A 24,662-nucleotide genomic window follows, 5' to 3' on the forward strand; every position below is an offset into this window, starting at 1 on the left:
CCAGGGCAGTATAAATACCCCACAAGTGACCCCATTTTGGAAAGAAGACACCCAAGGTATTTTGTGAGGGGCATAGCGAGTTCATGTAAATTTTTATTTTTTGTCACAAGTTATATATGAGACTTTGTAAGAAAAAAAATAAAAATAAAACATTTTCCGCTAACTTATGCCAAAAAAAAAAAATAAATTCTAGGAACTCGCCATGCCCCTCGAGGAATACCTTGGGGTATCTTTTTTCCAAAATGGGGTCACTTGTGGGGTATTTATACTATCCTGGCATTCTAGCACCTCAAGAAACATGACAGGTGCTCAGAAAGTCAGAGCTGCTTCAAAATGTGGAAATTCACATTTTTGTACCATAGTTTGTAAACGCTATAACTTTTGCGCAAACCAATAAATATACACTTATTGGATTTTTTTTATCAAAGACATGTAGCACAATAAATTCTGACACAAACTTGTATAGAAATGTAATTATATTTGAACAATTTAACCAAAGTTAAAAATACACTTTTTTTGAAAAAATTGCGGCCTATTTTGATTAATATCGGAAAAATCTTAGCAGCAATCTGTATTTGTGAGAAGAAAAGGAGGTAAAATTCATTTGGGTGCCAAGTTGCATGACCGAGCAATAAACCGTTAAAGTATGAAGTGCCGATTTGTAAAAAAGGGCCTGGTCACTAGGGGGGTATAAACCTGTGGTCCTTAAGTGGTTAAAGGGGTTGTCCTAGTTATATTTTGTTCTATGTTCCTAACTAGGCAAATATAACAACAGATTTCACTGAGGGTCACATGACCTGTGATGTCAGTGTCACGGAAGGAGTACAAAATGAAGATCCGACTGACTGGATCCAAATCTAAGGAACCAAAGGGAAAGCCCTGCAACAGACCTGGCTCTCTCCCTAACTGCTCAGCCTATGCAAAAATCTTAATGGTAGATGATCGCATATCCTCGTTCCTCGACTGTATAACACCTGAACACCCTATAATAGTGAGGGGACACGACCACCGGCTCCCTACACTTGATACGGAGGGAGTCAGGGTCACCTGTGAGCCAGCAAACAGGAAAACACTAATGAATGAAACAAAACTTATCTGTAGAAGACTCAGTAGTAGCATCCAGCATGCACAAACTCCAGGAAGTTGTATAAACCGCAAAGTGATGCAGTATGGGAAGGGATTTAAAGGGATGCAATCAGTGCAACTACATGACAGCTGAGAGAGGCTAACGAGATGAGAAAACGAAAGCAAAACAAAAGGAACCTCAAGCAGGAGGTTCTGAAGAACGTCTGACAAAGCTTCTCAGATGTCTGGTGGTGACAGTACCCCTCCTTCTATGAGTGGACCTTGGACACTCAGAGCCCACCTTCTCAGGATGGGACCTATGAAAAGCCCTGATGAGACGAGTGGCCTTAATGTCCGTCACTGGGACCCACATCCTCTCCTCAGGACCATAACCCTCCCAATGAACGAGGTACTGGAGAGAACCGCGGACAACACAAGAATCCACAATCCTAGAGACCTGAAATTCAAGATTACTATCAACCACAATCGGAGGAGGAGGCAAAGACGAAGGTACAATGGGTTGGACATAAGGTTTTAATAAGGACTTATAAAAAACATTATGGATCTTCCAAGTCTGAGGAAGATCAAGACGGTAGGCAACAGGATTGATGACGGACAAGGTTTTGTAAGGCCCAATAAACTTAGGACCCAACTTCCAGGAGGGAACCTTCAATTTGATATTCTTAGTAGACAACCACACCAGATCACCAACATTCAGGTCCAGACAAGTTGCATGTGCACTTGGCAATTGAAGGCATCTGTGTTGGCCCCATGTTCATATGTGTCTGCATTGCTAAGAAAGAATATGTGTTAACCCATTCCAGCAACAGCAAGTTTGGACCAACTGCCAAAGCCCCATTTCTGAAATCTAGCATGTGTCACTTTATGTGGTAATAATTTTGGAACACCTTTACTTATCCAAGCCATTCATAGTAACATAGTACATAAGGCCGAAAAAAGACATTTGTCCATCCAGTTCGGCCTGTTATCCCGCAAGTTGATCCAGAGGAAGGAAAAAAAAAAAAAACCCTGTGAGGTAGAAGCCAATTTTCTCCACTTTAGGGGACTATAAACTTCCTTCCCGACTCCAATCAGGCAATCAGAATAACTCCCTGGATCAACGACCCCTCTCTAGTAGCTATAGCCTGTAATATTATTAAGCTCCAGAAATACGTCCAGGGCCCTCTTGAATTCCTTTATTGTACTCACCATCACCACTTCCTCAGGCAGAGAGTTCCATATTCTCACTGCTCTTACCGTAAAGAATCCTTTTCTATGTTTGTGTACAAACCTTCTTTCCTTCTTTCCCCCCTCCTGGGGATAAATAGCTGATGGGATAGATCTCTGTACTGACCCCTGATATAGTTACACATATTAATTAGATCTCCCCTCAGTCGTCTTTTTTCTAAAGTGAATAACCCTAATTTTGATAATCTTTCAGGGTACTGTAGTTGCCCCATTCCAGTTATTACTTTAGATGCCCTCCTCTGGACCTTCTCCAGCTCTGCTATGTCTGCCTTGTTTACAGGAGCCCAGAACTGTACACAGTACTCCATGTGTGGTCTGACTAGCGATTTGTAAAGTGGTAGGACTATGTTCTTATCACGGGAATCTATGCCCCTTCTGACGCAACCCATTATCTTGTTGGCCTTGGCAGCAGCTGCCTGACACTGGTTTTTGCAGCTTAGTTTGCTGTTTATTAAAATTCCTAGATCCTTTTCCATGTCAGTGTTACCCCACTAGTGACAGTGACCCAATCTGAGTGTGTACCGTTAATAACCACCCTCTGTTTTCTATCACTGAGCCAGTTACTTACCCACATACAGATGTTTTCTCCCAGTCTGAGCATTCTCATTTTATATACTAACCTTTTATGTGGTACAGTGTCAAATGCTTTGGAGAAGTCCAGATATACGACATCCATTGATTCGCCGCTGTCAAGTCTAGAACTTACCTCCTCATAGAAACTGATTAAATTAGTCTGACATGACCGATCCCTCACGAAGCCATGCTGATATGGCGTTATTTGCTTATTTCTGTTGAGATGCTCTAATATAGCATCTCTCAGAAAACCTTCAAACAGTTTACCCACAACAGATGTTAAACTTACCGGCCTATAGTTTCCAGGGTCTGTTTTTGGCCCCTTTTTGAATATTGGCACCACATATGCCATGCGCCAATCCTGTGGGACATTCCCTGTCAGTATAGAGTCTGCAAATATCAGAAATAAGGGTCTGGCTATGACATTACTTAATTCCTTTAGGATACGGGGGTGTATGTCATCCGGTCCTGGCGATTTGTCTATTTTAATCTTTTTAAGTCGCTGATGTACAGTACTTCTTCCTGGGTCAGACAGGACACTTTTAATGGGGAATTTATTTTTGCATTCTGCATGACTGTTTTCTCGTGACACTTCGTACTTCATGTTAGTGGGGAATTTAAGTCGATTTAGTGCTGCAGCTATCGATTATTTTAGTAATCAAGTTGTGGCGAAACCAACCTCGCCACTGGGTTTTGGAGAGGCCTGTTTACCAGCCTCTTGCCTCAGGATTATGGCCCATACTAACTTTTAAACCCCTGAACCTATTCAAGTGAATTTTGGATAGGTTTGTCCCCAAGTTATACTGGTTAAATTGATGTAAGTTATATGTATGGGCAATGTAAACTCACAAAGTTGTAACAATTTATAATAAGTGTAACTTGTCAGCTTGGGAGATAGTTGAGTGGATAGACAGAGGGGAGGAATATGCTGGGTGTGTTTCTATTGTCCCATTGTGTGTTTAAATGGTGATGTCTGTCCAATTGTCTCCACATGTGTATTGGCGATTTCCCTTTGTCCTGAGAGATAATTGGATTGCTCCTCGGTTGTCTCCAGGGCAGAGAGGAGGAAACCATGATGCATTGTGGGGATGTGTTGTATCTGTCCTGTGTCGCAGTCTCCCTTCTGGTCCCCTAGGGGCGTGAACGATTGGTTGCTGTACTTACATTGTATGTGTTGTAATATGTTGATTGGTTGTATTTCAAAACCCTGTGGGCAGTACTATGTTGGTGGTTTGTGAATAAAAGAGGCTGAACGTGCAGGTACAGTCAGTTCCTGTTTTAACCCTCAAGGTGAAGTGTCGTCTCATTCTTGGGGGAGGATTTATGGTATGCTGTTCCAGTTTGACTGCTAGGAGCGTAAACCTATTTGTATGGTTTCCTATTCCACTGTCTACAGCATTCATATTCTTGGGAGAGGATTTATATGCTTCTTCAGGTCGGTGATGGTGGTGTCTGCCAGAGTGCTTGGAGACCTCAGGAAACGCTAGGAGCATCCAGCAACGGAGGTACCCAGTTGGGGTGCCAGGTGATCAGTTACACAAGTATTATATTGATTTATCCAACAATTAATACTAATAAGAAAAACCCTAATTAACCCCTTCAGGACCTTGGACAAGTATACTCGTCCTGGAGCAACTGTACTTAGCGCTCCAGGACGAGTATACTCTTCCTGGCATTAAACTGTCACCATGTCTGCAGACATGGTGACAGCGCTGAGTGCCGGCTGTTACACACAGCCAGGCACTCAGGCTCAATGCCGAGGGGGGTCCTGTGACCCCACCATATCGGAGATCGCTGCAAACCGCAGGTCAATTCAGACCTGCGGTTTGCAGCGCTTTATGTAGTTTCTGATCCCTGCGGTCCCTGACCACAGGGATTAGAAACCTAAAAATGGCCAAAATATAATTTTTTGAACCCCCCCTGCACCCCTGAATTCATTTATGTGGCGGGGTGCAGGGGGGCGGTTTGTGGGCGGGGCGGTGCGGCAGTTGCGGGAGACGATCCCCCGCCCGCCTCCCGCTAAATTTTCATTGGTGGTCAGTGGTATACCAGAGTGTAAGCACATTGCTGACACTCTGGTATAAACGGCTGACATCGCTGGATGGGGGGACAGAGGGAGGGAGCTTCCCTCCTTCCCCTTCCCCGTCTGCTCAGTTGTGGCAGACGGGGAAGGTTCCCATGGCAACAGGACACCTTCTCAGGCGTCCTGCTGTCCATGGTGCTGAACAGATCTATGCTAAAAGCATAGATCTGTTCAGTGTAAGTAAAATACAGTACAGTACAATATATATCACTGGATCTTCAACAACCAAGTGGGTCTGGGTCCAAAAAATGTAAAAAAAAGTAAAGATAATAAAAACACATTTATCACTGAATAAAAAATAAAAAAAATACACTACACATATTAGGTATCGCCACCTCTGTAACGATCTGATCTATAAAATGGTCATGTTACTTTCCCCACACAGTGAACGCTATAAAAATAAAAACTATCAGGAAATTGAAATTTTGCCCACCTTACTTCCCAAAAAAGGTAATAAAAGTGATCAAAAGAGTTGCATGTACGCCAAAATAGTACCAATCAAACCGTCACCTCATCCCGCAAAAAATTAGCCCCTACATGAGACAATGGCCCAAAAAATTAATAAAAATATGGGGACACTATAACATGATTTTTTTTTTGTTTAAAAAATGATATTATTGTGTAGAACTTACATAAATAAAAAAAAGTATACATATTAGGTATCGCCGCGTCCGTAACGACCATCTCTATAATAATATCACATGAGCTAACCCCTTAGATGAACACCGTAAAAAAAAAAATGAAAATTGTGCTAAATAAATAATTTTTTGTCACCTTACGTCACAAAAAGTGTAATAGCAAGCGATCAAAAAGTCATATGCACCCCAAAATAGCGCCAATCAAACCGACATCTCATCCCGCAAAAATCATACCCTACCCAAGATAATGGCCCCAAAACTGAAAAAACTATGGCTCTTAGACTATGGAAACACTAAAACATGATTTTTTTGTTTCATAAATGAAATCATTGCGTAAAACTTACATAAATAAAAAAAAGTATACATGTTAGGTATCGCCGCGTCCGTATCGACCAGCCCTATAAAAATATCACATGACCTAACCCCTCAGGTGAACACCGTAAAAAAATAAAAACAGTGCAAAAGAAGCCATTTTTGGTCATTTTATGTCACACAAAGTGTAATAGCAAGCGATCAAAAAGTCATATGCACCCCAAAATAGTGCCAATATAACCATCATCTCATCCCACAAAAAATGAGACCCTACTTTAGATATTCGCCCAAAAACTGAAAAAACTATTGCTCTCAGACTATGGAGACATCAAAACATTTTTTTTTTTGTTTCAAAAATGAAATCATTGTTTAAAACTTACATAAATAAAAAAATTGTATACATATTAGGTATTGCCGCGTCCGTGACAACCTGCTCTATAAAAATACCACAATGATCTAACCTGTCAGATGAATGTTGTAAATAACAAAAAAAAAACGGTGCCAAAAAAGCTATTTCTTGCTACCTTGCCTCACAAAAAGTGTAATATAGAGCAACCAAAAATCATATGTACCCTAAACTAGTACCAACAAAACTTCCACCCTATCCCGTAGTTTCTAAAATGGGGTCACTTTTTTGGAGTTTTTATTCTAGGGGTGCATCAGGGGGGCTTTAAATGGGACATGGTGTCCAAAAAAATCTGTCTAGTAAAATCTGCCTTTCCAAAACCAGTATGGCATTCCTTTCCTTCTGCGCCCTGCCGTGTGCCCGTACAGTGGTTTACGACCACATATGGGGTGTTTCTGTAAACTACAGAATCAGGGCCATAAATAATTAGTTTTGTTTGGCTGTTAACCCTTGCTTTGTAACTGGAAAAAAAATTGTAAAATGGAAAATTTGCCCAAAAATTGAAATTCTGAAATGTCATTTCTATTTGCCAATAACTCTTGTGGAACACCTAAAGGCTTAACAACGCTTGTAAAATCAGTTTTGAATACTTTGAGGGGTGTCGTTTCTTAGATGGAGTCACTTTTATGGAGTTTCTACTCTAGGGGTGCATCAGGGGGACTTGAAATGGGACATGGTGTCCAAAAAAAACTGTCTAGCAAAAACTGCCTTTCCAAAACCGTATGGCATTCCTTTCCTTCTGTGTCCTACAGTGGTTTACGACCACATATGGGGTGCTTCTGTAAACTACAGAATCAGGGCCATAAATAATGAGTTTTGTTTGGCTGTTAACCCTTGCTTTGTAACTGGAAAAAAAAATATTAAAATGGAAAATATGCCAAAAAAGTGAAATTTTAAAATTGTATCTGTATTTTCCCATAATTCTTGTGGAACACCTAAAGGGTTAAAAAAAAGTTTGTAAAATCAGTTTTGAATACCTTGAGGGGTGTAGTTTCTAGAATGGTGTCCTTTTTGGGTGGTTTCTATTATATAAGCCTCACAAAGTGACTTCAGACCTGAACTGGTCCCTAAAAATTGGGTTTTTGAAAAGTTCAGAACAATTTCAAGATTTGCATCCAAACTTCTAAGCCTTGTAACATCCCCAAAATATAAAACATCATTCCCAAAATGATGCAAACATGAAGTAGACATATGGGGAATGTAAAGTAATAAATATGTTTGGATGTATTACTATGTATTATAGAAGTAGAGACATTGAAACTTGGAAATTTGCAATTTTTTAAAAATTTTTGGGTAAATTTGGTATTTTTTTATAAATACATTTCTTTCTTTTTTTACTTCATTTTACCAGTGTCATGAAGTACAATATGTGCCGAAAAACAATCTCAGAATGGCCTGGATAAATTAAAGTGTTTTAAAGTTATCACCACTTAAAGTGACACTGGTCAGATTTGCAAAAAATGGCCTGGTCCTTAAGGTGAAAAATGTGAAAATGAGCCGGGTCCTTAAGGTGTTAAAAGTATGTTTTCCTTTATAAAAACTCATCAGCCCCCCGATTCCATCATCAGACCCCTGCCATTAGTCCTCAGTACCATCAGCCTCCTCAATGCCATCAGCCTCCCCAGTGCCATCAGCTCTCCCCAGTGCCATTAGTCTTCTGTGCCATCGCCCCCCATGCCATCAGTCCTCCATGCCCTCCGCTTCTAGTCATCAGTTCCCAGTAGCAGTTTAATACCTACCTGTCCTGTAGGGTTCGCGGGTGACACTCCACAGCTCTTGAGCCTCTCCTTTTTTGTGTGCTGCACTGTCGCCCTGACCTCACATAGTGTCAGGTCATAGTGCACACTTACAGGCACTGTGTCCTGACGATGTGTCAGGATTCAGTGCGGGTCGGTGGATGACCATGGAGCGTGAGTAATAGCAAGTGCTTCACTCACGCTCTGTGGTCACATGACACAGACGAAACCTCAATGCAAAAAATTTCTAAATTAGAATTTCTCTGCTTTTAAGACAGATAGTGAATAGTTATTAATTTATATTCCCCATAAGTCTACTTTCTGTTGCCATCATTTTGTAACTTTTTTTTATTTAGGACATTAGAAGGCTCAGAATTTTAGAAGCCATTTTTTCTTTTCATCCATTTTTCCGATAACAGAGTAAAGGTTAACAGCAAAATATTTATTACCCTGATTCTGCAGTTTGCAGAAACATCCCGAGTGTGGTCGTAAATCTCTTCATGGGCACACGGCAGGTTTCAGAAGGAAAGGGGGCACAATATCGTTTTTAGAGGGCAAATTTTTATGGAATAGTCTTTGGGTGCCATGTCACATTTGAAGAGACCCTGAGGTCCTCTAGAAAGGAAACCCCCAAAAGTTACCCCATTTTGGAAACTACACACCTCAAGGAATTGATCGAGGCATGCAGTGAGTGATTTGACCTAAAAAGTGTTTCACAGAATTTAGAAACACTTGGCTGTGAAAATGAAAAATGAAGTTTTTTCCCCAAAATGTTACTTTAGCTCCAAATTAGTCACACACAGGAGAAAAAGCACCCCACAGTTTGCTATGCATTTTGCTTTAATAAAGGCAAAAACGCATATGTCTTTATAAACTGCTGCTTGGGGACACGGCAGGTTTTAGAAGGAAAGTATGCCATATGGATTTTGCGGCAATTGGTTTTAGGGGCCATAACATTTTAATTTTTTTGTTGACTGAGCTGTGTGATGCTTTTTTTTTTGCGGGACAAGCTATTTTATTTTTATTTTTTAACCTTTTTGGGGTACAAATTATTTTTTAATGGCTTTTTATACTGTTTGTTAGGAGGTGAGGTGGGCAAAATTTGAAATTCTGTCAGTTTTGTTTAACAAAATGTTTATTGGGTTTTTTCATTTATAAATGCTTCAGTTTACATGACATCATAAACAACATTATAACATCTTTACAAAAAAGAACTGATCAAAGTGTCCCTTGGGAATTCCTTTTTCCAACCTTTAAAGTGTAACTGTTATATTTTTTATTTGCTAGTTTATTAGAGCTAGGCACAGTGGCGTACATACAGGGGTCGCAGTTGCGACCGGGCCCAGCACTCCAGGGGGCCCAGCCGCCTGTGGACCCCCCTGGCCCCTGCAGTGTTCCTTCTAACTAAGCTGCGTGGGTGGGCGGCCGCGCAGCAATTATTGTGGCCCCGCTCAAGCTGCTGGCAAAATGGCAGCGCTCAGCAGTCAGTGCAGTTAGTGTCAGAAAAATCTAAGGGAAAAACAGTGTCCTCCACAGATGGGAGTACAGCAGGATTGCCATCCAAAATCGGCCTGTCCCGCACAAAGCAGTACTGTTGGGAGGCATGTTGGGTGAATGGTAGGGGAGGGGTGGAGGCAGGTTGGGGGGTGGATGTAGGTTGTGGGGGAGCAGCGGCTTGTCTGTCTCCGGCTAAGAAGACAGGGAAATAGAGGGCCGTCCTTCACACTGCATGCCTGCATTAGGCTTCAGAGTGAGGAAGCGTGTCTCTCAGTAATCCAATCTGATTGGCTGGCAGGGAGCTGCTGGCTACAGCAAGTGTGTATGTGAAGTGAGGGAAAGCAGTTTTGGCCTCAGAGAACTGGCTGAGGAGCCATCTGAGAAGGTCCTCATATTGTAAATGTTTAAACAGCCGTAACTAAGGGAAAAACTCAAGGAAAACAGTGGTATGTGAAGAAACGAAATATTGCTTTATGCATAATGCTGCTGCAGCAGTAACATATGCTAAAATTGATTTTTTGATGAAAACATGATAGTTATACTTTGAAGGTTGCAAAATCAGATGACTGCATAATTGTTCTCGAATGTTGGCATAGAGGACAGCTAGGCTCAATTTACCCTGATGAGGTGACAGCAATGCATCAAATTCATTGGCCTGTGTCACCTCAGAGTAGTCACATAGCTTTGCCCTTAAAGAGGACATTTCACTGATTATGACACTGTGAACTAAGAATACAGACATGGAGAGCAGCGCCCAGGGATCTCACTGTACTTACTATTATCCCTGGGCGCCGCTCCGTTCTCCTGGTATAGGCTCAGGTATCTCCGGTCACAAAGTTATGGTAGGCGGAGTCTGCCCTTGTTCTTCTGTAGCACTGGCCAATCGCATTGCAGAGCTCACAGCCTGGGAGAAAATAACCTCCCAGGCTGTGAGCTCTGCGCTGTAATTGGCCAATGCTAGAGCAGAACAAGGGTAGACTCCGCCTACCATAACTTAGTGACTGAAATCTCCGCCTACTATAACTTAGTGGCCGGAGATACCGGAGGGCATAGCGGGAGAACGGAGCGGCACCCAGGGATAATAGTAAGTGCAGTGAGATCCCCGGGCGCCGCTCTCCATGTCTGTATTCTTAGTTCACAGTGTCATAATCGGTGAAAGGTCCTCTTTAAGGAGCTAACTATCTTGTGGTAAGCTGAAAGATGAGTCCTCTATGCCGTATTGGCTTTTGAATTGATTAAACATATAATATCGTCTTTCTTCTGAATGCCAAAAATCTGATGTGGACCTCTGTGTCTGCCAGAGAAATGTAGGGAGCTAAGTTTAAGGGTCCATTCACACGTCCGTTGTTTCTTTCCTGATCTGTTCCGTTTTTTGCGGAACAGATCTGGACCAGTTCTGTACCCATTCATTTTCAATGGGTCCTGAAAAAAAAAATCTGACATTGAGCTGTCCGATTTTTTTCAGGACCCATTGAAAATGAATGGGTACAGAACTGGTCCAGATCTGTTCCGCAAAAAACGGAACAGATCAGGAAAGAAACAACGGACGTGTGAATGGACCCTAACCTGTGTTCCACCCACCACACTATAAGCATTTTCAATGGGTCAAGATATTTGGAAACCTGGTTCAGTAAACCATAACTCTTACGTATCACTTTCTATGACACTATAGTGTCTTTTTTTTTTTTTTTTTTTTAAAACAATTTTTATTTCGGAAAAGAAATAGGCAGCATACAAGTGTACAATTTACAAGAAATCATGCACGCAGGCATGGATACATAAGTCCGTCTCTCATGATAACAAACATAATCATCCAGCATGCAAGTAGTACGTGCCATATCCGACTTTTCAATTTTCTCCCCCCCTTAACAAGTACCACCCTCCCCCCCCCCCCAACCTTTCCCCAACTCTCAATGCCATATCAGTTTCTCCCAATAGAACCCCTGGGTCATGTGGTTCGCAGTCAAATGCGGCAACATCAACGATCCTTACAGTAATCTCCCTCTAGACTACCTCCAGTCCCCCCAATGTGCCTTTCAGTTTCCCCTCCAGATACCACTTAGTATGTACAAAGGGCCTTACAACCTCAGATACTTCTGTCGGTGTCAAAGAATGTACAATAAATCTTTTCCAGGTAAGAAAAAACTGCTTTGCGGACCTCTCCTTGCTACCCTCTACATCTAGTCTGTCCAGATACATGACATATTTCATAACCCCTAGTGCTTCTTGAAATGTAGGAACTGTGGGGTATATCCAGTGTCTAAGTATGGTTTTTACCACTGCCAAAAGGAACAAATGTATCCCCTTAATCCTAGTAGAGTGGGATATTTCTCCCTTTTCGTCCAGCGGAATATAATGGAAGATACAGTGCAAAGGTGACATTTGCAGTTTTACTCCCCAGACTTGCTGGATATACCCGACAGAGTCTTCCCACAGGGATTTCAAGTGAGGGCAACTCCAAAGCCCATGCAACAAGTTGGCTTTCTGCTGTGAACATTTTGGGCACCATCTCAGATAGTGCGCAGGCGCGTCCCTATAGGACAGATCAAATGCATACGTAGCCTTATGGAGGATCTTAAAATGCATTTCTCTCCATGTTTCATTTGCGATTGCCTGTCTCACCCTCTCCATCCCTTCCCTCAATTTAGGAGTGACTGCATCTTCCCCTAGTTCTTCTTCCCACCTCTTATATACTTTGTCCCCTAATGGGGTAGAGAGAATATTCTGCATTCTTCTATATAGCTCGGATAAAGAGTTGTCCTGTGCTCCCACCAGAGCCCCAAACCAGGCTAATCTCTCAGGGTTTCCCAAAGTCACCGATTGCGCCCTACAATAAGAGTGTATCTGCTTATAGGACAGAAAATGGGAGGCTGGGATCTGATACTTGGATTGGACCTCAGGCCATGATAAAAGCTCAGTACCTCCCTCATTCAGCACATGACGCAATACAAGAATCCCTTTACCCTTCCACATTCGAAATAAACCCGAATGCCTACCCTCCGGAAATGCTGGGAGATTCCACAGTGGCATATTAGGAGTAATGTACATGGGCAATCTATATAGCTTACGCACGCTTCGCCATGCCGCCAGAGTGTCCTTCAGAACGACATAATCTTTAAACGGTTTAGGGAGGTCTCTTATTCTAGTGTGTAACAAGGCTACCAAATCCCAAGGTGCTACCAATTCACTCTCTAGGGGGGTATTTGAGAAAGCTGAGGTGCCTGTCAGCCAATCTCTGACATGCCTAAATAATGAGGCTAGATTATATCTCCTTATTGAAGGCATCTGGAGACCTCCTTCCCACTTAGTGAGACAGAGCTTCTCGTATGCTATTCTAGGACGCTTTCCCTGCCAAAGGAACCGTACAAAAGCTCTTTGGATCCTGCTGACATCAATATGAGACAGTAGAAGGGGTATTGTTTGAAGTGGATAGAGCAATCTTGCGAAGCTTACCATTTTTAGCAGGTAAGCCCTTCCGAAAAGCGAAAGAGGCAATCTGGTCCACCTGTCTAGCTCCAATTCAATTTTCCTAATTAGGGGATCATAATTTAGCTTGTACAGCGAGGATGGGTATCGCCCTACCTTAATACCTAGATAGGTCAGATACTGAGGTACCACCTCCACATTACAAAGGTCACGGTCTAGCTGGACTTGAGTACCCCTGTTTTTTAAGAACAACAGTTGACTCTTGGTGACATTTATCTTGTAACCAGTGGTACCTCCAAAATACTCAAATGTATCCAGTATCTTTTGAAGGTGAAGATGAGGGGAGTCTATAAACAGCAGGATATCGTCCGCAAAGCAGACTACCTTAATCTCTTTCTTGCCTATCCGAATCCCCTTAAAAACATCTGACTGAATCAGGTGCCTTACAAGTGGCTCCAGAGCCAAATTGAACAGGAGAGGAGATAAGGGGCAGCCCTGCCTTGTACCCCTGCCGAGCCGGAAAGGAGCCGATAAAAAACCAGGTACGCTGACCCGAGCCTGCGGGCTCTGATAGATGTTTTTAACCAGTGATTTGAAAGATCCCTCTATGCCAAAAGCAGACATGGATCTCCACAACCAGTTCCAGTTCACGGTGTCGAATGCCTTCTCAGCATCGACAGACAACAAGGCAGGGCCCCCTCCCACACAATCAGGTCCGTGATGTATATAGTCCTGCGCTACCAATACCGATCTGATATTAGTCACCGCCGCTCTATGTTTAATAAATCCTACCTGATGCGGTCCTATGAGATACGGCATATGTTGCGCCAATCTATTCGTCAGCAATTTGGTTAGTATTTTAAGGTCTTGGTTTATTAAAGAGATTGGACGGTAAGAGGCGGGCTGCGTCAAATCCTTATCTGGCTTGGGGATGAGCTTGATATATGCCATGTTCCCAGATTGCATGATGCTATGACCCTCCAGGCAACTATTAAACAGCTGTGTCAAAAAGGGGGCAAGGTCTTCTTTGAGCCCCTTATAAAAGTCCGCTCCAAAGCCATCTGGGCCCGGGGCCTTCCCACTGACAAGGGATTTAATCGTATTTTTAACTTCGTCGTCCGTGATCTGGGCATTAAGCTGGGTACACATTTCCGCTGTAAGCCGCGGCAGTGAGGACTTAGCAATAAGCTCCTCCGCTAAATTAGCATCATAGTCCGCTTGACCGTATAGACCAGCATAGAATTGCCCAAAGCACTCCACTATTCTGTCTGGGTCTGTAACTCTGTGTCCCGACGCATTGATCACGCTTTTAATATGGGTACTAGGCATATATGGTTTGGCTAAGTTCGACAGCAACCTTCCTGCCTTATTGCCATACTTGAATATCTGCGCTTTCCTATGATCCCCAGACAGTTTTGTATTCTGTTCGACATAGTAATCGTAACTGTGTTTAGCCGTTACCCAACGGGTTTTATTAGTTTCTGTCGGGTTATTCAGGAAGGTCGTATATGACTGTCTCACCTCTTCTGTCGCTACGTTCAATTTTTGGGCCAGCTTCCTCTTTTTAGCTGCAGCATATGAGATTATGCGTCCCCTAATGACCGCCTTCGCCGTGTCCCAGAATAGGGCATGGTTGTCTTGATGTTCCCTATTAGTATCTGTAAAATCACACCACCAACCCTTCAACTGCAGGAGGAAATCCTCATCTGTGGCCAGGTAGCTAGGCATGCGCCAAATAAAATCCGTACCTCTGGGTACATTTTCAGAAAGGGATAGGGTCACTGGGGCGTGATCCGATATAAGGATATCTAGTATCTCTGCTCCTTTTACTTTCCCCATCAGTCCCGGTGAGACAAGAGCATAGTCAATTCTAGACCACGACTGATGGGCAGACGAAAAATGAGTAAAAACACGCTCTGCCGGGTTTAGGTGCCTCCATATATCTGTCAGGGCCGTAGATTGCAAGAAGGAGCCCAGCGTCATTCTCTGCACCGTCGCCCCTTGTCTTCTCCTATCTAGTGGCTCTACTCTCCTACAGTCTTCCTGAGTGTCGTGAACTACATTTAGATCACCCATCACTATCATATTACCCCGGTTTTCCTGCACAATCCTCAGCTCTAGCTCCGAAAAAAAACTAGCTTGCATGGCATTAGGCCCGTATACATTAAACAGTGTTAACATGCCTGCATCCGTATCGAGAACCAGCTTCAATAGTCTACCTTTATCATCTCCCTCCGTTGATAACACCTCACATCTAAGCCTCCTGTGGATTAGTACCATCACTCCTGCTTTTCTTCCATCTGAGGAGGAGCCGAAGACCTGTCCCACCCACATGCGTCGCATCCGCCAAAAATCGGCCTCCCCAAGGTGCGTCTCCTGGATTAAGGCTATATCAACCTGAAGTCTCTTTAGATGACGTAAAACTGTGATTCTCTTATGCGGAGACCGCAGCCCTCTAACATTCCAGGAGACTAGCTTAATCATTTGAGCTGGGTAGATGGTATTGGTGACCTAGAGGCACCTCAGGGAGGCCGAGTCCCGGCAAACAACCCTCCCCACATCCCACAGGGTACAGTGCAAAAATGACATGAAATGGCATTACAAACCCCTTCCCCCCTCCCAACATAATCCCGAAAAACACCCAAACCCCCATCTCCCTGAGAAACTGGGAAATGTCCCAACAAGACAGCAAATCTTTTATGGACTTCACTTTTTTCGCGCCGACCTGAGTTAGAGCGCTGCCCTCCCTTAGCTCAGAGTCCATTCCCTTAAACTACTACTCTTTTCACCGACCTCCCCCCCCCAGACAAAATAAAGCCATGGTATTAAACTTGTCTGTTAGCCTCTCCCCCACTAAACAGAATCAAAACACGAGGAGCAATAACTCATACATTCCTTACTGAACTCTCCGTAGACATGGGTTACCCTCCTCAGCACAGAGTCTCAACTATCTCGGCAATCAGTACATTCATCTCCAATCTGGACTGGAGGCAGGATCCTTCCGTCTTCTTGAAGAGGCTTCAGGCGATGCTCTTGACCGCGCGTTTCTGGAATTACCCAAGCGACTTCCACTCGGTGAGGCCGCTCCTCCGTTAGGCGATCCCCTGGCTAAGTCCCTTGATAGATCACGTTCCTCCAGGGCATCCGCAGCATCAGAAGGTGTAAGGTAAGTATCAATTCCGCCATCTTTCCGAAAAACTCTCAGTATCGCCGGATAAATAAGGGCAAATTTAACTTTCTTGTGCACCAGTTCAGTACATATGCGCGAGAAGGCTCTCCTTTTCTTGGATACCTCCATGGAGTAGTCCCCAAAAATTAGGATCTGATGGCCACGCAGTTTGAGCGGCTGCTGGAGCCTTCTATATTTGAACAAGATGGCCTCTTTATCCGCGTACTTCAGATACTTTACTATGGTCGTTCTGGGTCGCCTCTGCGGCTCGGTCTCCAAGTTATCTTGCGGCGGACCAATCCTATGCGCTCTCTCAACTGTTGCTGGGTCCTGTAGTCCCAAGGCTTGCGGCAACTCAACCGAACAAATTCGGGACAGCTGATGCGCAGGAATAGTCTCTGGCAGACCGAGGATACGCAGGTTGCTCCTGCGGGACCTGTTCTCCAAGTCCTCCACCTTGTCTCGGAGCATCTTATTAGAGTGTGTAACGTCCCTGAGCTGGGTATGGACTCTCTCCAGCTCGTCCTCCACAATGCCCATCCTCTGCTCAAGCTCTTGCACTTGTTCTGTGTGCTGGGTCACCGTAGCCTGAAGCTGCTGCAGGGAAGTCGAAATTGTGGCTTCCAGAGTGGCTTTAATATCTGGTGCCAGTAGTTTAGCCACCGCTATGGCCATATCTCTGCACGAGGACTCCAGCTCACCAGCCTGCTGAGCGCTGTCCAGCTGCGTAAGTATCGACTCCTCCGGCTCTTGCGTCTGAGAATTTTGTGAGGACGAGCGAGTCATCCTCTTCCCGGCGTCCGCCATCTTGCCCCTCTGAGGTTCAGCCAGGTCACGCGGCGGGAGAGGCGAGCAGGTCAGCGGGGTGCCACTGCGCACCACAAACTTCTCCATCTACCCTCCGGTTTGTTGAGGGGAGAAACGGTCGGGGTAATGACGCCCCGGGTCTCGGCTACCCCCGCTGTGCTTGTCTGGGGAGACGGAGCTCTCTCTGCTTTCCTCCTTACATGCGCGCGCCGGAACCGGAAGTCTATAGTGTCTTTTAACAGAAGGCTTTTGTTTACTGATTGTGGTAATGTGGAATACGAGGTATGTAGTAGGCTATTTAACTTCCAGGGATGAACTAAGGCAGATTCCAGTGCATAGTTTGAGTAATTATCAGAGGCTGTGTTGGGCTATCTGAGTGGATAAATCTTTCTCCTATGGGCCATATAGGATAGCAAATGCCGTCTTTTCACCACCTTACCTGTATCCCACAAAAACTGGGGATCTGAGGTTGTGGAGTAATTATCCAAAAACTCTTGCCACCACACTTTAAATTTGGAACAAAACGATTCATCCCCATAGAGTTGAGTTGGGAAACTCCAAATGTAGTCAGCATCCCTTGGGATATAGTCAAGTATGGAAAGGGATACAGGAGCATGGTCCGAAATAATCATGTCCTCTATATTAATGTTTTGACTGCAGGTCGCTAGCAAGGGTGATACTAGGATGTAATCAATTTTAGATCAGGAACAGTGTGCATGTGAATAGTGCGTATATTCCCTACCTTCAGGGTGTAAAGTTCTCCATAAATCTATGAGGTAGGAATCGGTTAGGGCTCTTTCACACTTACGTTGTCCGGATCCGTCGTGTACTCCATTTGCCGGAAGTGCCCGCCGGATCCGTAACACCACAACTGAACTGAAAGCATTTGAATACTGATCAGTCTTCAAAATGCGTTCAGTGTTACTATGGCAGCCAGGACGCTATTAAAGTTCTGGTTGCCATAGTAGTAGTGGGGAGCGGGGGAGCAGTATACTTACCCCCCGTGCGGCTTCCGGGGCGCTCTAGAATGACGTCAGAACGCCCCATGCGCATGGATGACGTGATCCATGCGATCACGTCATCCATGCGTGTGGGGCGCCCTGACGTCACTCTGAAGCGCCCTGGGAGCCGCACGGACGGTAAGTATACTGCTCCCCCGCTCCCCATTACACTTTACCATGGCAAACAGGACTTTAGCGTCCTGGCAGCCATGGTAACCATTCAGAAAAAGCTAAACATCGGATCCGGTAATGCGCCGAAACAACGTTTAGCTTAAGGCCGGATCCGGATTAATGCCTTTCAATGGGCATTAATTCCGGATCCGGCCTTGCGGCAAGTGTTTAGGATTTTTGGCCGGAGCAAAAAGCGCAGCATGCTGCAGTATTTTCTCCGGCCAAAAAACGTTCCGGTCCTGAACTGAAGACATCCTGATGCATCCTGAACGGATTTCTCTCCATTCAGAATGCATTGGGATAATCCTGATCAGGATTTTTCCGGCATAGAGCCCTGACGACGGAACTCTATGCCGGAAAAGAACAACGCAAGTGTGAAAGAGCCCTTAATAGTTTCTGTAACACCTGCTCTCTCTTTTTCGGTACCTTGTGGGCGTTAATATTCTGCCTTCTATCCTTCATTGGATTGACAACTGCGTTCATGTCTCCAGCTATTATCTTACAGAGTGTCGATTCTTCAAAAACACAGTGTAAGGTTCTGAAAAAAGGGTTCATTAGAATTGTTTGGGCCATACACATTATAAATACTACTGTCAGCTGTCAGGGAGCTAAGCTTTAGATGATGCAACCTACCCATGTCATCTGAATGTTTAACCTCTGCCATTAATGACAAGGTCTTGTTGATCAACCTGACAACTCCCTCCTTAGATCTCCAGAGTCGGTGAACCATAAACCGCAACTACCCATAGTCTCCTCATTCTAAAGAAATCTTAGTGGGACAAATGTGTCACACCTACCTTCATCCTCCCCAAGTGGTGCAGCACCATAAGACCTTTGCTAGGGGATCTCAGCCTCTTGACATTCCATGATATTACCTTCATTAAAAAAAATAAAGCAATATCTCTCTACGTCGGTGGAGCTCGGTTCTGTTTCTTATCCACCTGAGAAAGGTCCACTTTGCCAACAATCCCCCATAAAGAAAATAAAACATATTCAAAAAAGCATAACTGAGAAAATAGACATCCCAGAGGGACAAGGTGACAATATGCACCTCCAGGATTGAGTGTCTATGAGCTTCACTTTTTCCATTACAAATAGCTAATCTGCAGAAATAACCAAAATATTAATAACAGTATTATTCCTCCCCTGCCTATATATAGTAAAAAAAGGATATAATCGAACAGTATCTTAAGGTGAGCAACCATAGAGAAATAAATAAAAAGTTCTGGTGTTCCGTCCATAAGCCAGTCGACAACCAAAAAGCTGGGTTTATAAGTGTCCCCTATTCGTTGACTAAACAGACAAAAAAGAAGAAGAAAAAGTCCTCTAATCCGGAAGTCTTGTCGCTACCACCAGCAGATTACAAAAATGTCCTTCAGGTTGAAAGTTGCATCTCAAACTTTTGAGGACTTATCTTTTTAAGGGATTCCATCACTTTTTTCTGTTACCTGGGTTGGAGCTGGTGCCAGTGCCAGGGACCTTGCACCCCAGTCATCAATAGAAGCTCATGGCGGCGCCTTGGAATTTCTTGCCAATACTCCCTCTCTTCCCAGTGCTTTAGCGCCTCCTCGTGAGAGTGAAAGAGTGTCACCGAGCTATCAGATCCAAATCTTCATAAATAGTGGGGTATAATAAATTACATTTTGTCTTCTTGTTGTATAGATCCGTACATAAAGATGTGAAAACCGTGCGTTGCTTCAGGACCTTAGCAGAAAAGTTATTGAAAACAAGTAGTTTATAATCTCTGAGGAAGACAGACGTTCTCATGTTTTTATGCACTTGCAATATGGCTGCTTTTGAGGCATGGACCCCAGATTTGGGCGATGTGAGTTGTCTTTCACCTCCCTAAAGTCTGGGCCTTCTTGATGTGCCCTTTCTACCTTGAAAGTTCCCTGAAGGCCCACTGCCTCTGGTAGTTCCATATGGCTGTCTAACTCCAGGATCACCACAATGCGGAGGTTACTGCGCCGTGATCGGCTTTCGAGGTCATCCACTTTATCCCGCAATTTCTTTACCTCATTCTCAGCTTGTTGTAGTCTGACTTGAGCAGTATTCAGCTCTGCTTCCATCTTTTGGGTGGAAGATTCCACTTCATCAAGTCTGTGAGCATACTGAGTCACCTGTGAACCGAGAGCAAGGCAGGTGGTATGACTCCGCAACCAGAAAAGAGTGCGTACGCAGAAGTCAAGATTAAGAAAATTGCATTTACTATAAATTAATAAAAGCAGGTTAATAGTGAAGTACAGAGATAAAGACAAGCAGAATATATAAAACAGTATGAACAATTCAAGTCAAATACTACAACAATTTCCACCTTTGCTGTGTCCGTGTTCGCAGTGCGGACACTAAGGAATAGCAGTCCCAGGAACTATCCCTAACTGACCCTAACTTTCAAGCGGGTGTGCACCCCCGTTATCCCAGTGGTCCAAGTGGACCTCTTACAGTTTGTGGAAGTGCACGGGGGGGCCCGACGTCGTCCTTTTCCTTTATAACCAGCGCAGGATCCGCAACAAAGAAGTCCTCCTCAGCAGGCCGGAAAACCAGATGGATATAATCCAGAATTTTACAGTGACTGTCCGGTACCTCGACAGCACTGTGAGTCTCTTTACTGTTTGGGGCAATCCACTCAGCCCAATGTCGGCTCCACAGGTTAGCTGCTGCACACAGTCCTTTTTAACTTGGCTTCACTAAATGCACGGTCTCTTTATACTCCATCCGTCTCTAGACTGAAGTTCACACAGCTTGGCTGCACAGGAACGTCCTTTAGTATCTCCACACACGTATTACACAGCACAGAACTTGCTTTCTATCTAGCCAAGATGGCAGCCGTTATAGTTTCAGTCCCTCTTCCTCATTCTTCCTGCTCACACTGAGGCAGGCTGACATCATAAGGGGCGTGTCACTTCAACACTTAACTGCTGTTTTAAAGAGCCACTACACATTAATACACTTTCTCTATGGCAACTTCAATGCAAATTGGTCCTATGCTGCCATCTACTGACCAAACGAATACTGCAGGCATTTACATTTATCTGTATTACTAGAATAGCATTATACATTAAATTTTAACACAGTTTACCAGGATAACGAAACTTAGACACATTACATGACTGTTTCTTACATATTCCCCCCCCACTTTAAGATTGGCAGTCCCTGCCAATGACTGAATATCCAGAGGGCTGTACTCTTATATGTAGAGTGGTAATGTACCGTTGTATGGCAGGCCAAATAAACTCGTCCTGCGCATACCGAACAGGGGGAATGCCAGCATTTGGTCTAGTGGTGCGTCTGAGAACAACTGGTATACTCTGGGGTACTGTAGCCATAGGCTGAGAAGGACCAGCAGACTCCGCATCATAGGGGGCACAGGCTGGGGGCACACTAGTCACAGGTGGAACATCCTCAGGAGCGGAGATTGGCCAACAATCATCCTCATCATCGTAAGCCCATTCCACGCCACCAGTCTCGGACTGTGGGAGCTCGTTGACATTATCAGTTCCATCACAATTTTCTTCTTCAGATTGACACAGGCGCAACATATTTCTGTGAAGTACTCGGACACAATCAGTTCCTTCCTTCTGAACTTCGTACACAGGCCCATTTGCATACTTGCGGGCAACTACACGATATGGCACAGCCTCCCACCTGCTTTCCAATTTTCCTTGAGGCTTCTTGACACGTACCAGCACCAGGTCACCTGGCTGCAATGGTGCCCTTTGCATCGGGGTCTTATCAGGATGAGAATTTTCTTGCAGACGCTGTCGCACCAATCGATGAACTGTCTCAAGTCTCTGCCGGTGTGCTCGCACCCAGGAGGCTGGATCTCTTGGAGGGAACCCATCCACATCATTTAACTGTAACTCTCCGACACTTCGCCCAGACCGTCCAAAGAGGAGAGTATAAGGAGAATACCCCGTTGTAGAATGGACCTGATTGTTATAGGCCCACACCATCTCAGACAAGAACTGAGGCCACTGTAACTTCTTGTCCTCCTCCAAAGTCAGCACCATCTGTAGCAGAGTTCTATTAAATCGTTCGCAGGCTCCGTTTCCTTGGGGATGGTATGGAGTCGTGTGCGACTTCTTTATCCCGTAGATACGTTGAACTTCTTTCATTACATGTCCCTCAAAGCAAGCCCCTTGGTCAGAGTGGATGCGTTGTGGACACCCGTACACTCGGATGAAATCTTGGCATAGGGCTCGAGCTGCTGACTCAGCGGTCTGGTCCTTGGTGGCGGTCACCACCGCAAATTTGGTGAAGTGGTCCACCATTACGAGGCAGTACTGGTGCCCACTGTTGGATGGGCCCACCATTAGGTAGTCTATCATGACGATCTCCAAAGGTTCCTGGGTCACTATGGTTTGCAGGGGAGCTCTTTGTTCTATTGCCTTATGGATCTCACAAGTTCGACATCTATGACATACTTCTTCGACCATTTGACGGAGAGCTGGACAGTAAATCAGTCGCTGTAGCCAACGAAAGGTCTTCTCATGACCAAAATGTCCATTCTTATTATGAGCCTCAAGAGCCAATGATTGAGCCAGTTCACTAGGCACTACGATTTGGTAACAAATGTCGATTTCAGAAGGCAGATATACCTTTCGGCATAGCACTCCATTTTTCATCTCTAACTTTTCCCACTGACTCAGGACTAATAGCATTTCACGGGTCAGTCGTTCTCTTTCCTCTTTACAGGGCTTCTTGCCTTTCTCAACACACTTGATCATTTTCGCCAGCCCCTCATGGGCCTGCTGTATTTGCACCCATTCCTGTAGTGAGGGGCCAAAGAAAGGAGCCGTTTCGGTCCCTTCCACTGCACACTGCATAGCAGTGACCAAGGCTTGTGAAAATCTGCTGAAGTCAGGCATCTCCACATGCTCCAACTCATGATCCACGTCTCCGCTGGGGGCCTGGGTAGTTACCCTAGAAAGTCCATCGGCATTTTGGTTCTCCGTCTTGGACCGATACTTAATGCGGTAATTGAACTTAGACATTTGGGCTATCCACCTCTGCTCCAAAGCCCCGAGCTTGGCATTTTCCAGGTGAGCCAATGGGTTGTTGTCAGTCAGTACTAAGACTTCAGCTCTGGTCAAATACTCAGAGAATTTCTCAGTCATGGCCCATACCAGTGCCAACAGTTCTAACTTGAATGAACTATAATTGTCAGGGTTTCTCTCAGAATCTCGCAAGGATCGGCTGGCATACGCTATGACACGCTCTTGGCCATCCTGGAACTGAGATAGCACCGCTCCGAGACCATACAGGCTTGCATCAGTATATAGCTGGAAGGGCAAGTGGTAATCAGCATACGCTAAGATTGGGGCCGTTGTAAGAGCATCCTTTCATGCCTGGAAGGCGTGTTCCTGTTCAGGGCCCCATTTCACAGACCGGTTCTTCGGACCCCCGGCGGTGCCTCGTAGGAGAGCATTAAGTGGCGCTGCTACTCTAGCAAAGTCCTTAATAAACCGTCGATAGTAGCCGGCTACTCCCAGGAACGCCCTCACTTCTCGCAGGGTAGTCGGTGTCGGCCAGTCTTGAACAGCCGCTATCTTGTCCCTTGACGGCCTCACCCCTTCTCCTGATACACAATGACCCAAGTAATCAATTTCAGATTGAAACAACCGACATTTACTGGGTTTCAGTTTGAGCCCATGTTCCCGCAATCGTTGAAATACTTGTCCCAACTGGCGGAGATGGTCCTCAAAGGTTGCAGAGTACACTATAATGTCATCCAAGTAGATGAGAGTGAATTCAAAGTTGAAGTCACCAAGACATTTCTCCATCAATCGTTGAAACGTTCCAGGTGCATTTGTCAATCCAAAGGGCATCCGGTTAAATTCGTATAGTCCCATGGGCAAGATAAAGGCTGTCTTTTCCTTATCTTTCTCGGCCATTGGCACCTGCCAATACCCACTAGCCAGGTCTAGTGAGGAGAAGTAGCGGGCTCTTCCTAGTGCTGAAAGGGACTCCTCAATCCGAGGTAAGGGGTAGGAATCTCGTACGGTGCAGGTATTCAACTTTCGATAGTCTACGCAAAACCGAATGGACCCATCTTTCTTCCTTACTAGTACCACTGGAGCTGCCCAGGGACTTTGGCTTTCTTGAATGATCCCATTCTGCAGCATCTGGGTCAACAGTTCTTTCACCTCCTGATACATCTGTGGAGGAATTTGTCGGTAGCGCTCTCTGATTGGAGGGGTGTCTCCTGTGGGAATCTCATGGTAGATCCCTGTCGTACATCCAAAATCTTCAGCATGACGTGCAAAGGTTGTGCGGTTTTCCCATAACAGTTCATCCACCTTCCGGATCTGTTCCAGAGAACACAAAGAAGTCTCTCTCTTCATCTGTTCTCGAATTGTACCGCCATTCCATTTAGGGGTGGGGTTCTCGCCTTCCCCCATAGACACGGTTACGGCCCATTCACCTCGTTCAGCCGGCCTCAACTGCATCGGGGTCGCTTTCCTCACTTCCTCCGGAGTCACATAGAGGTTAGCCAGCAGCCTTCCTGGGGCTAGGTCTACACTCTGATC

Source organism: Bufo gargarizans, chromosome 4 (genome assembly GCF_014858855.1).
Source record: "Bufo gargarizans isolate SCDJY-AF-19 chromosome 4, ASM1485885v1, whole genome shotgun sequence".
Taxonomy (NCBI): Eukaryota; Metazoa; Chordata; class Amphibia; order Anura; family Bufonidae; genus Bufo; species Bufo gargarizans.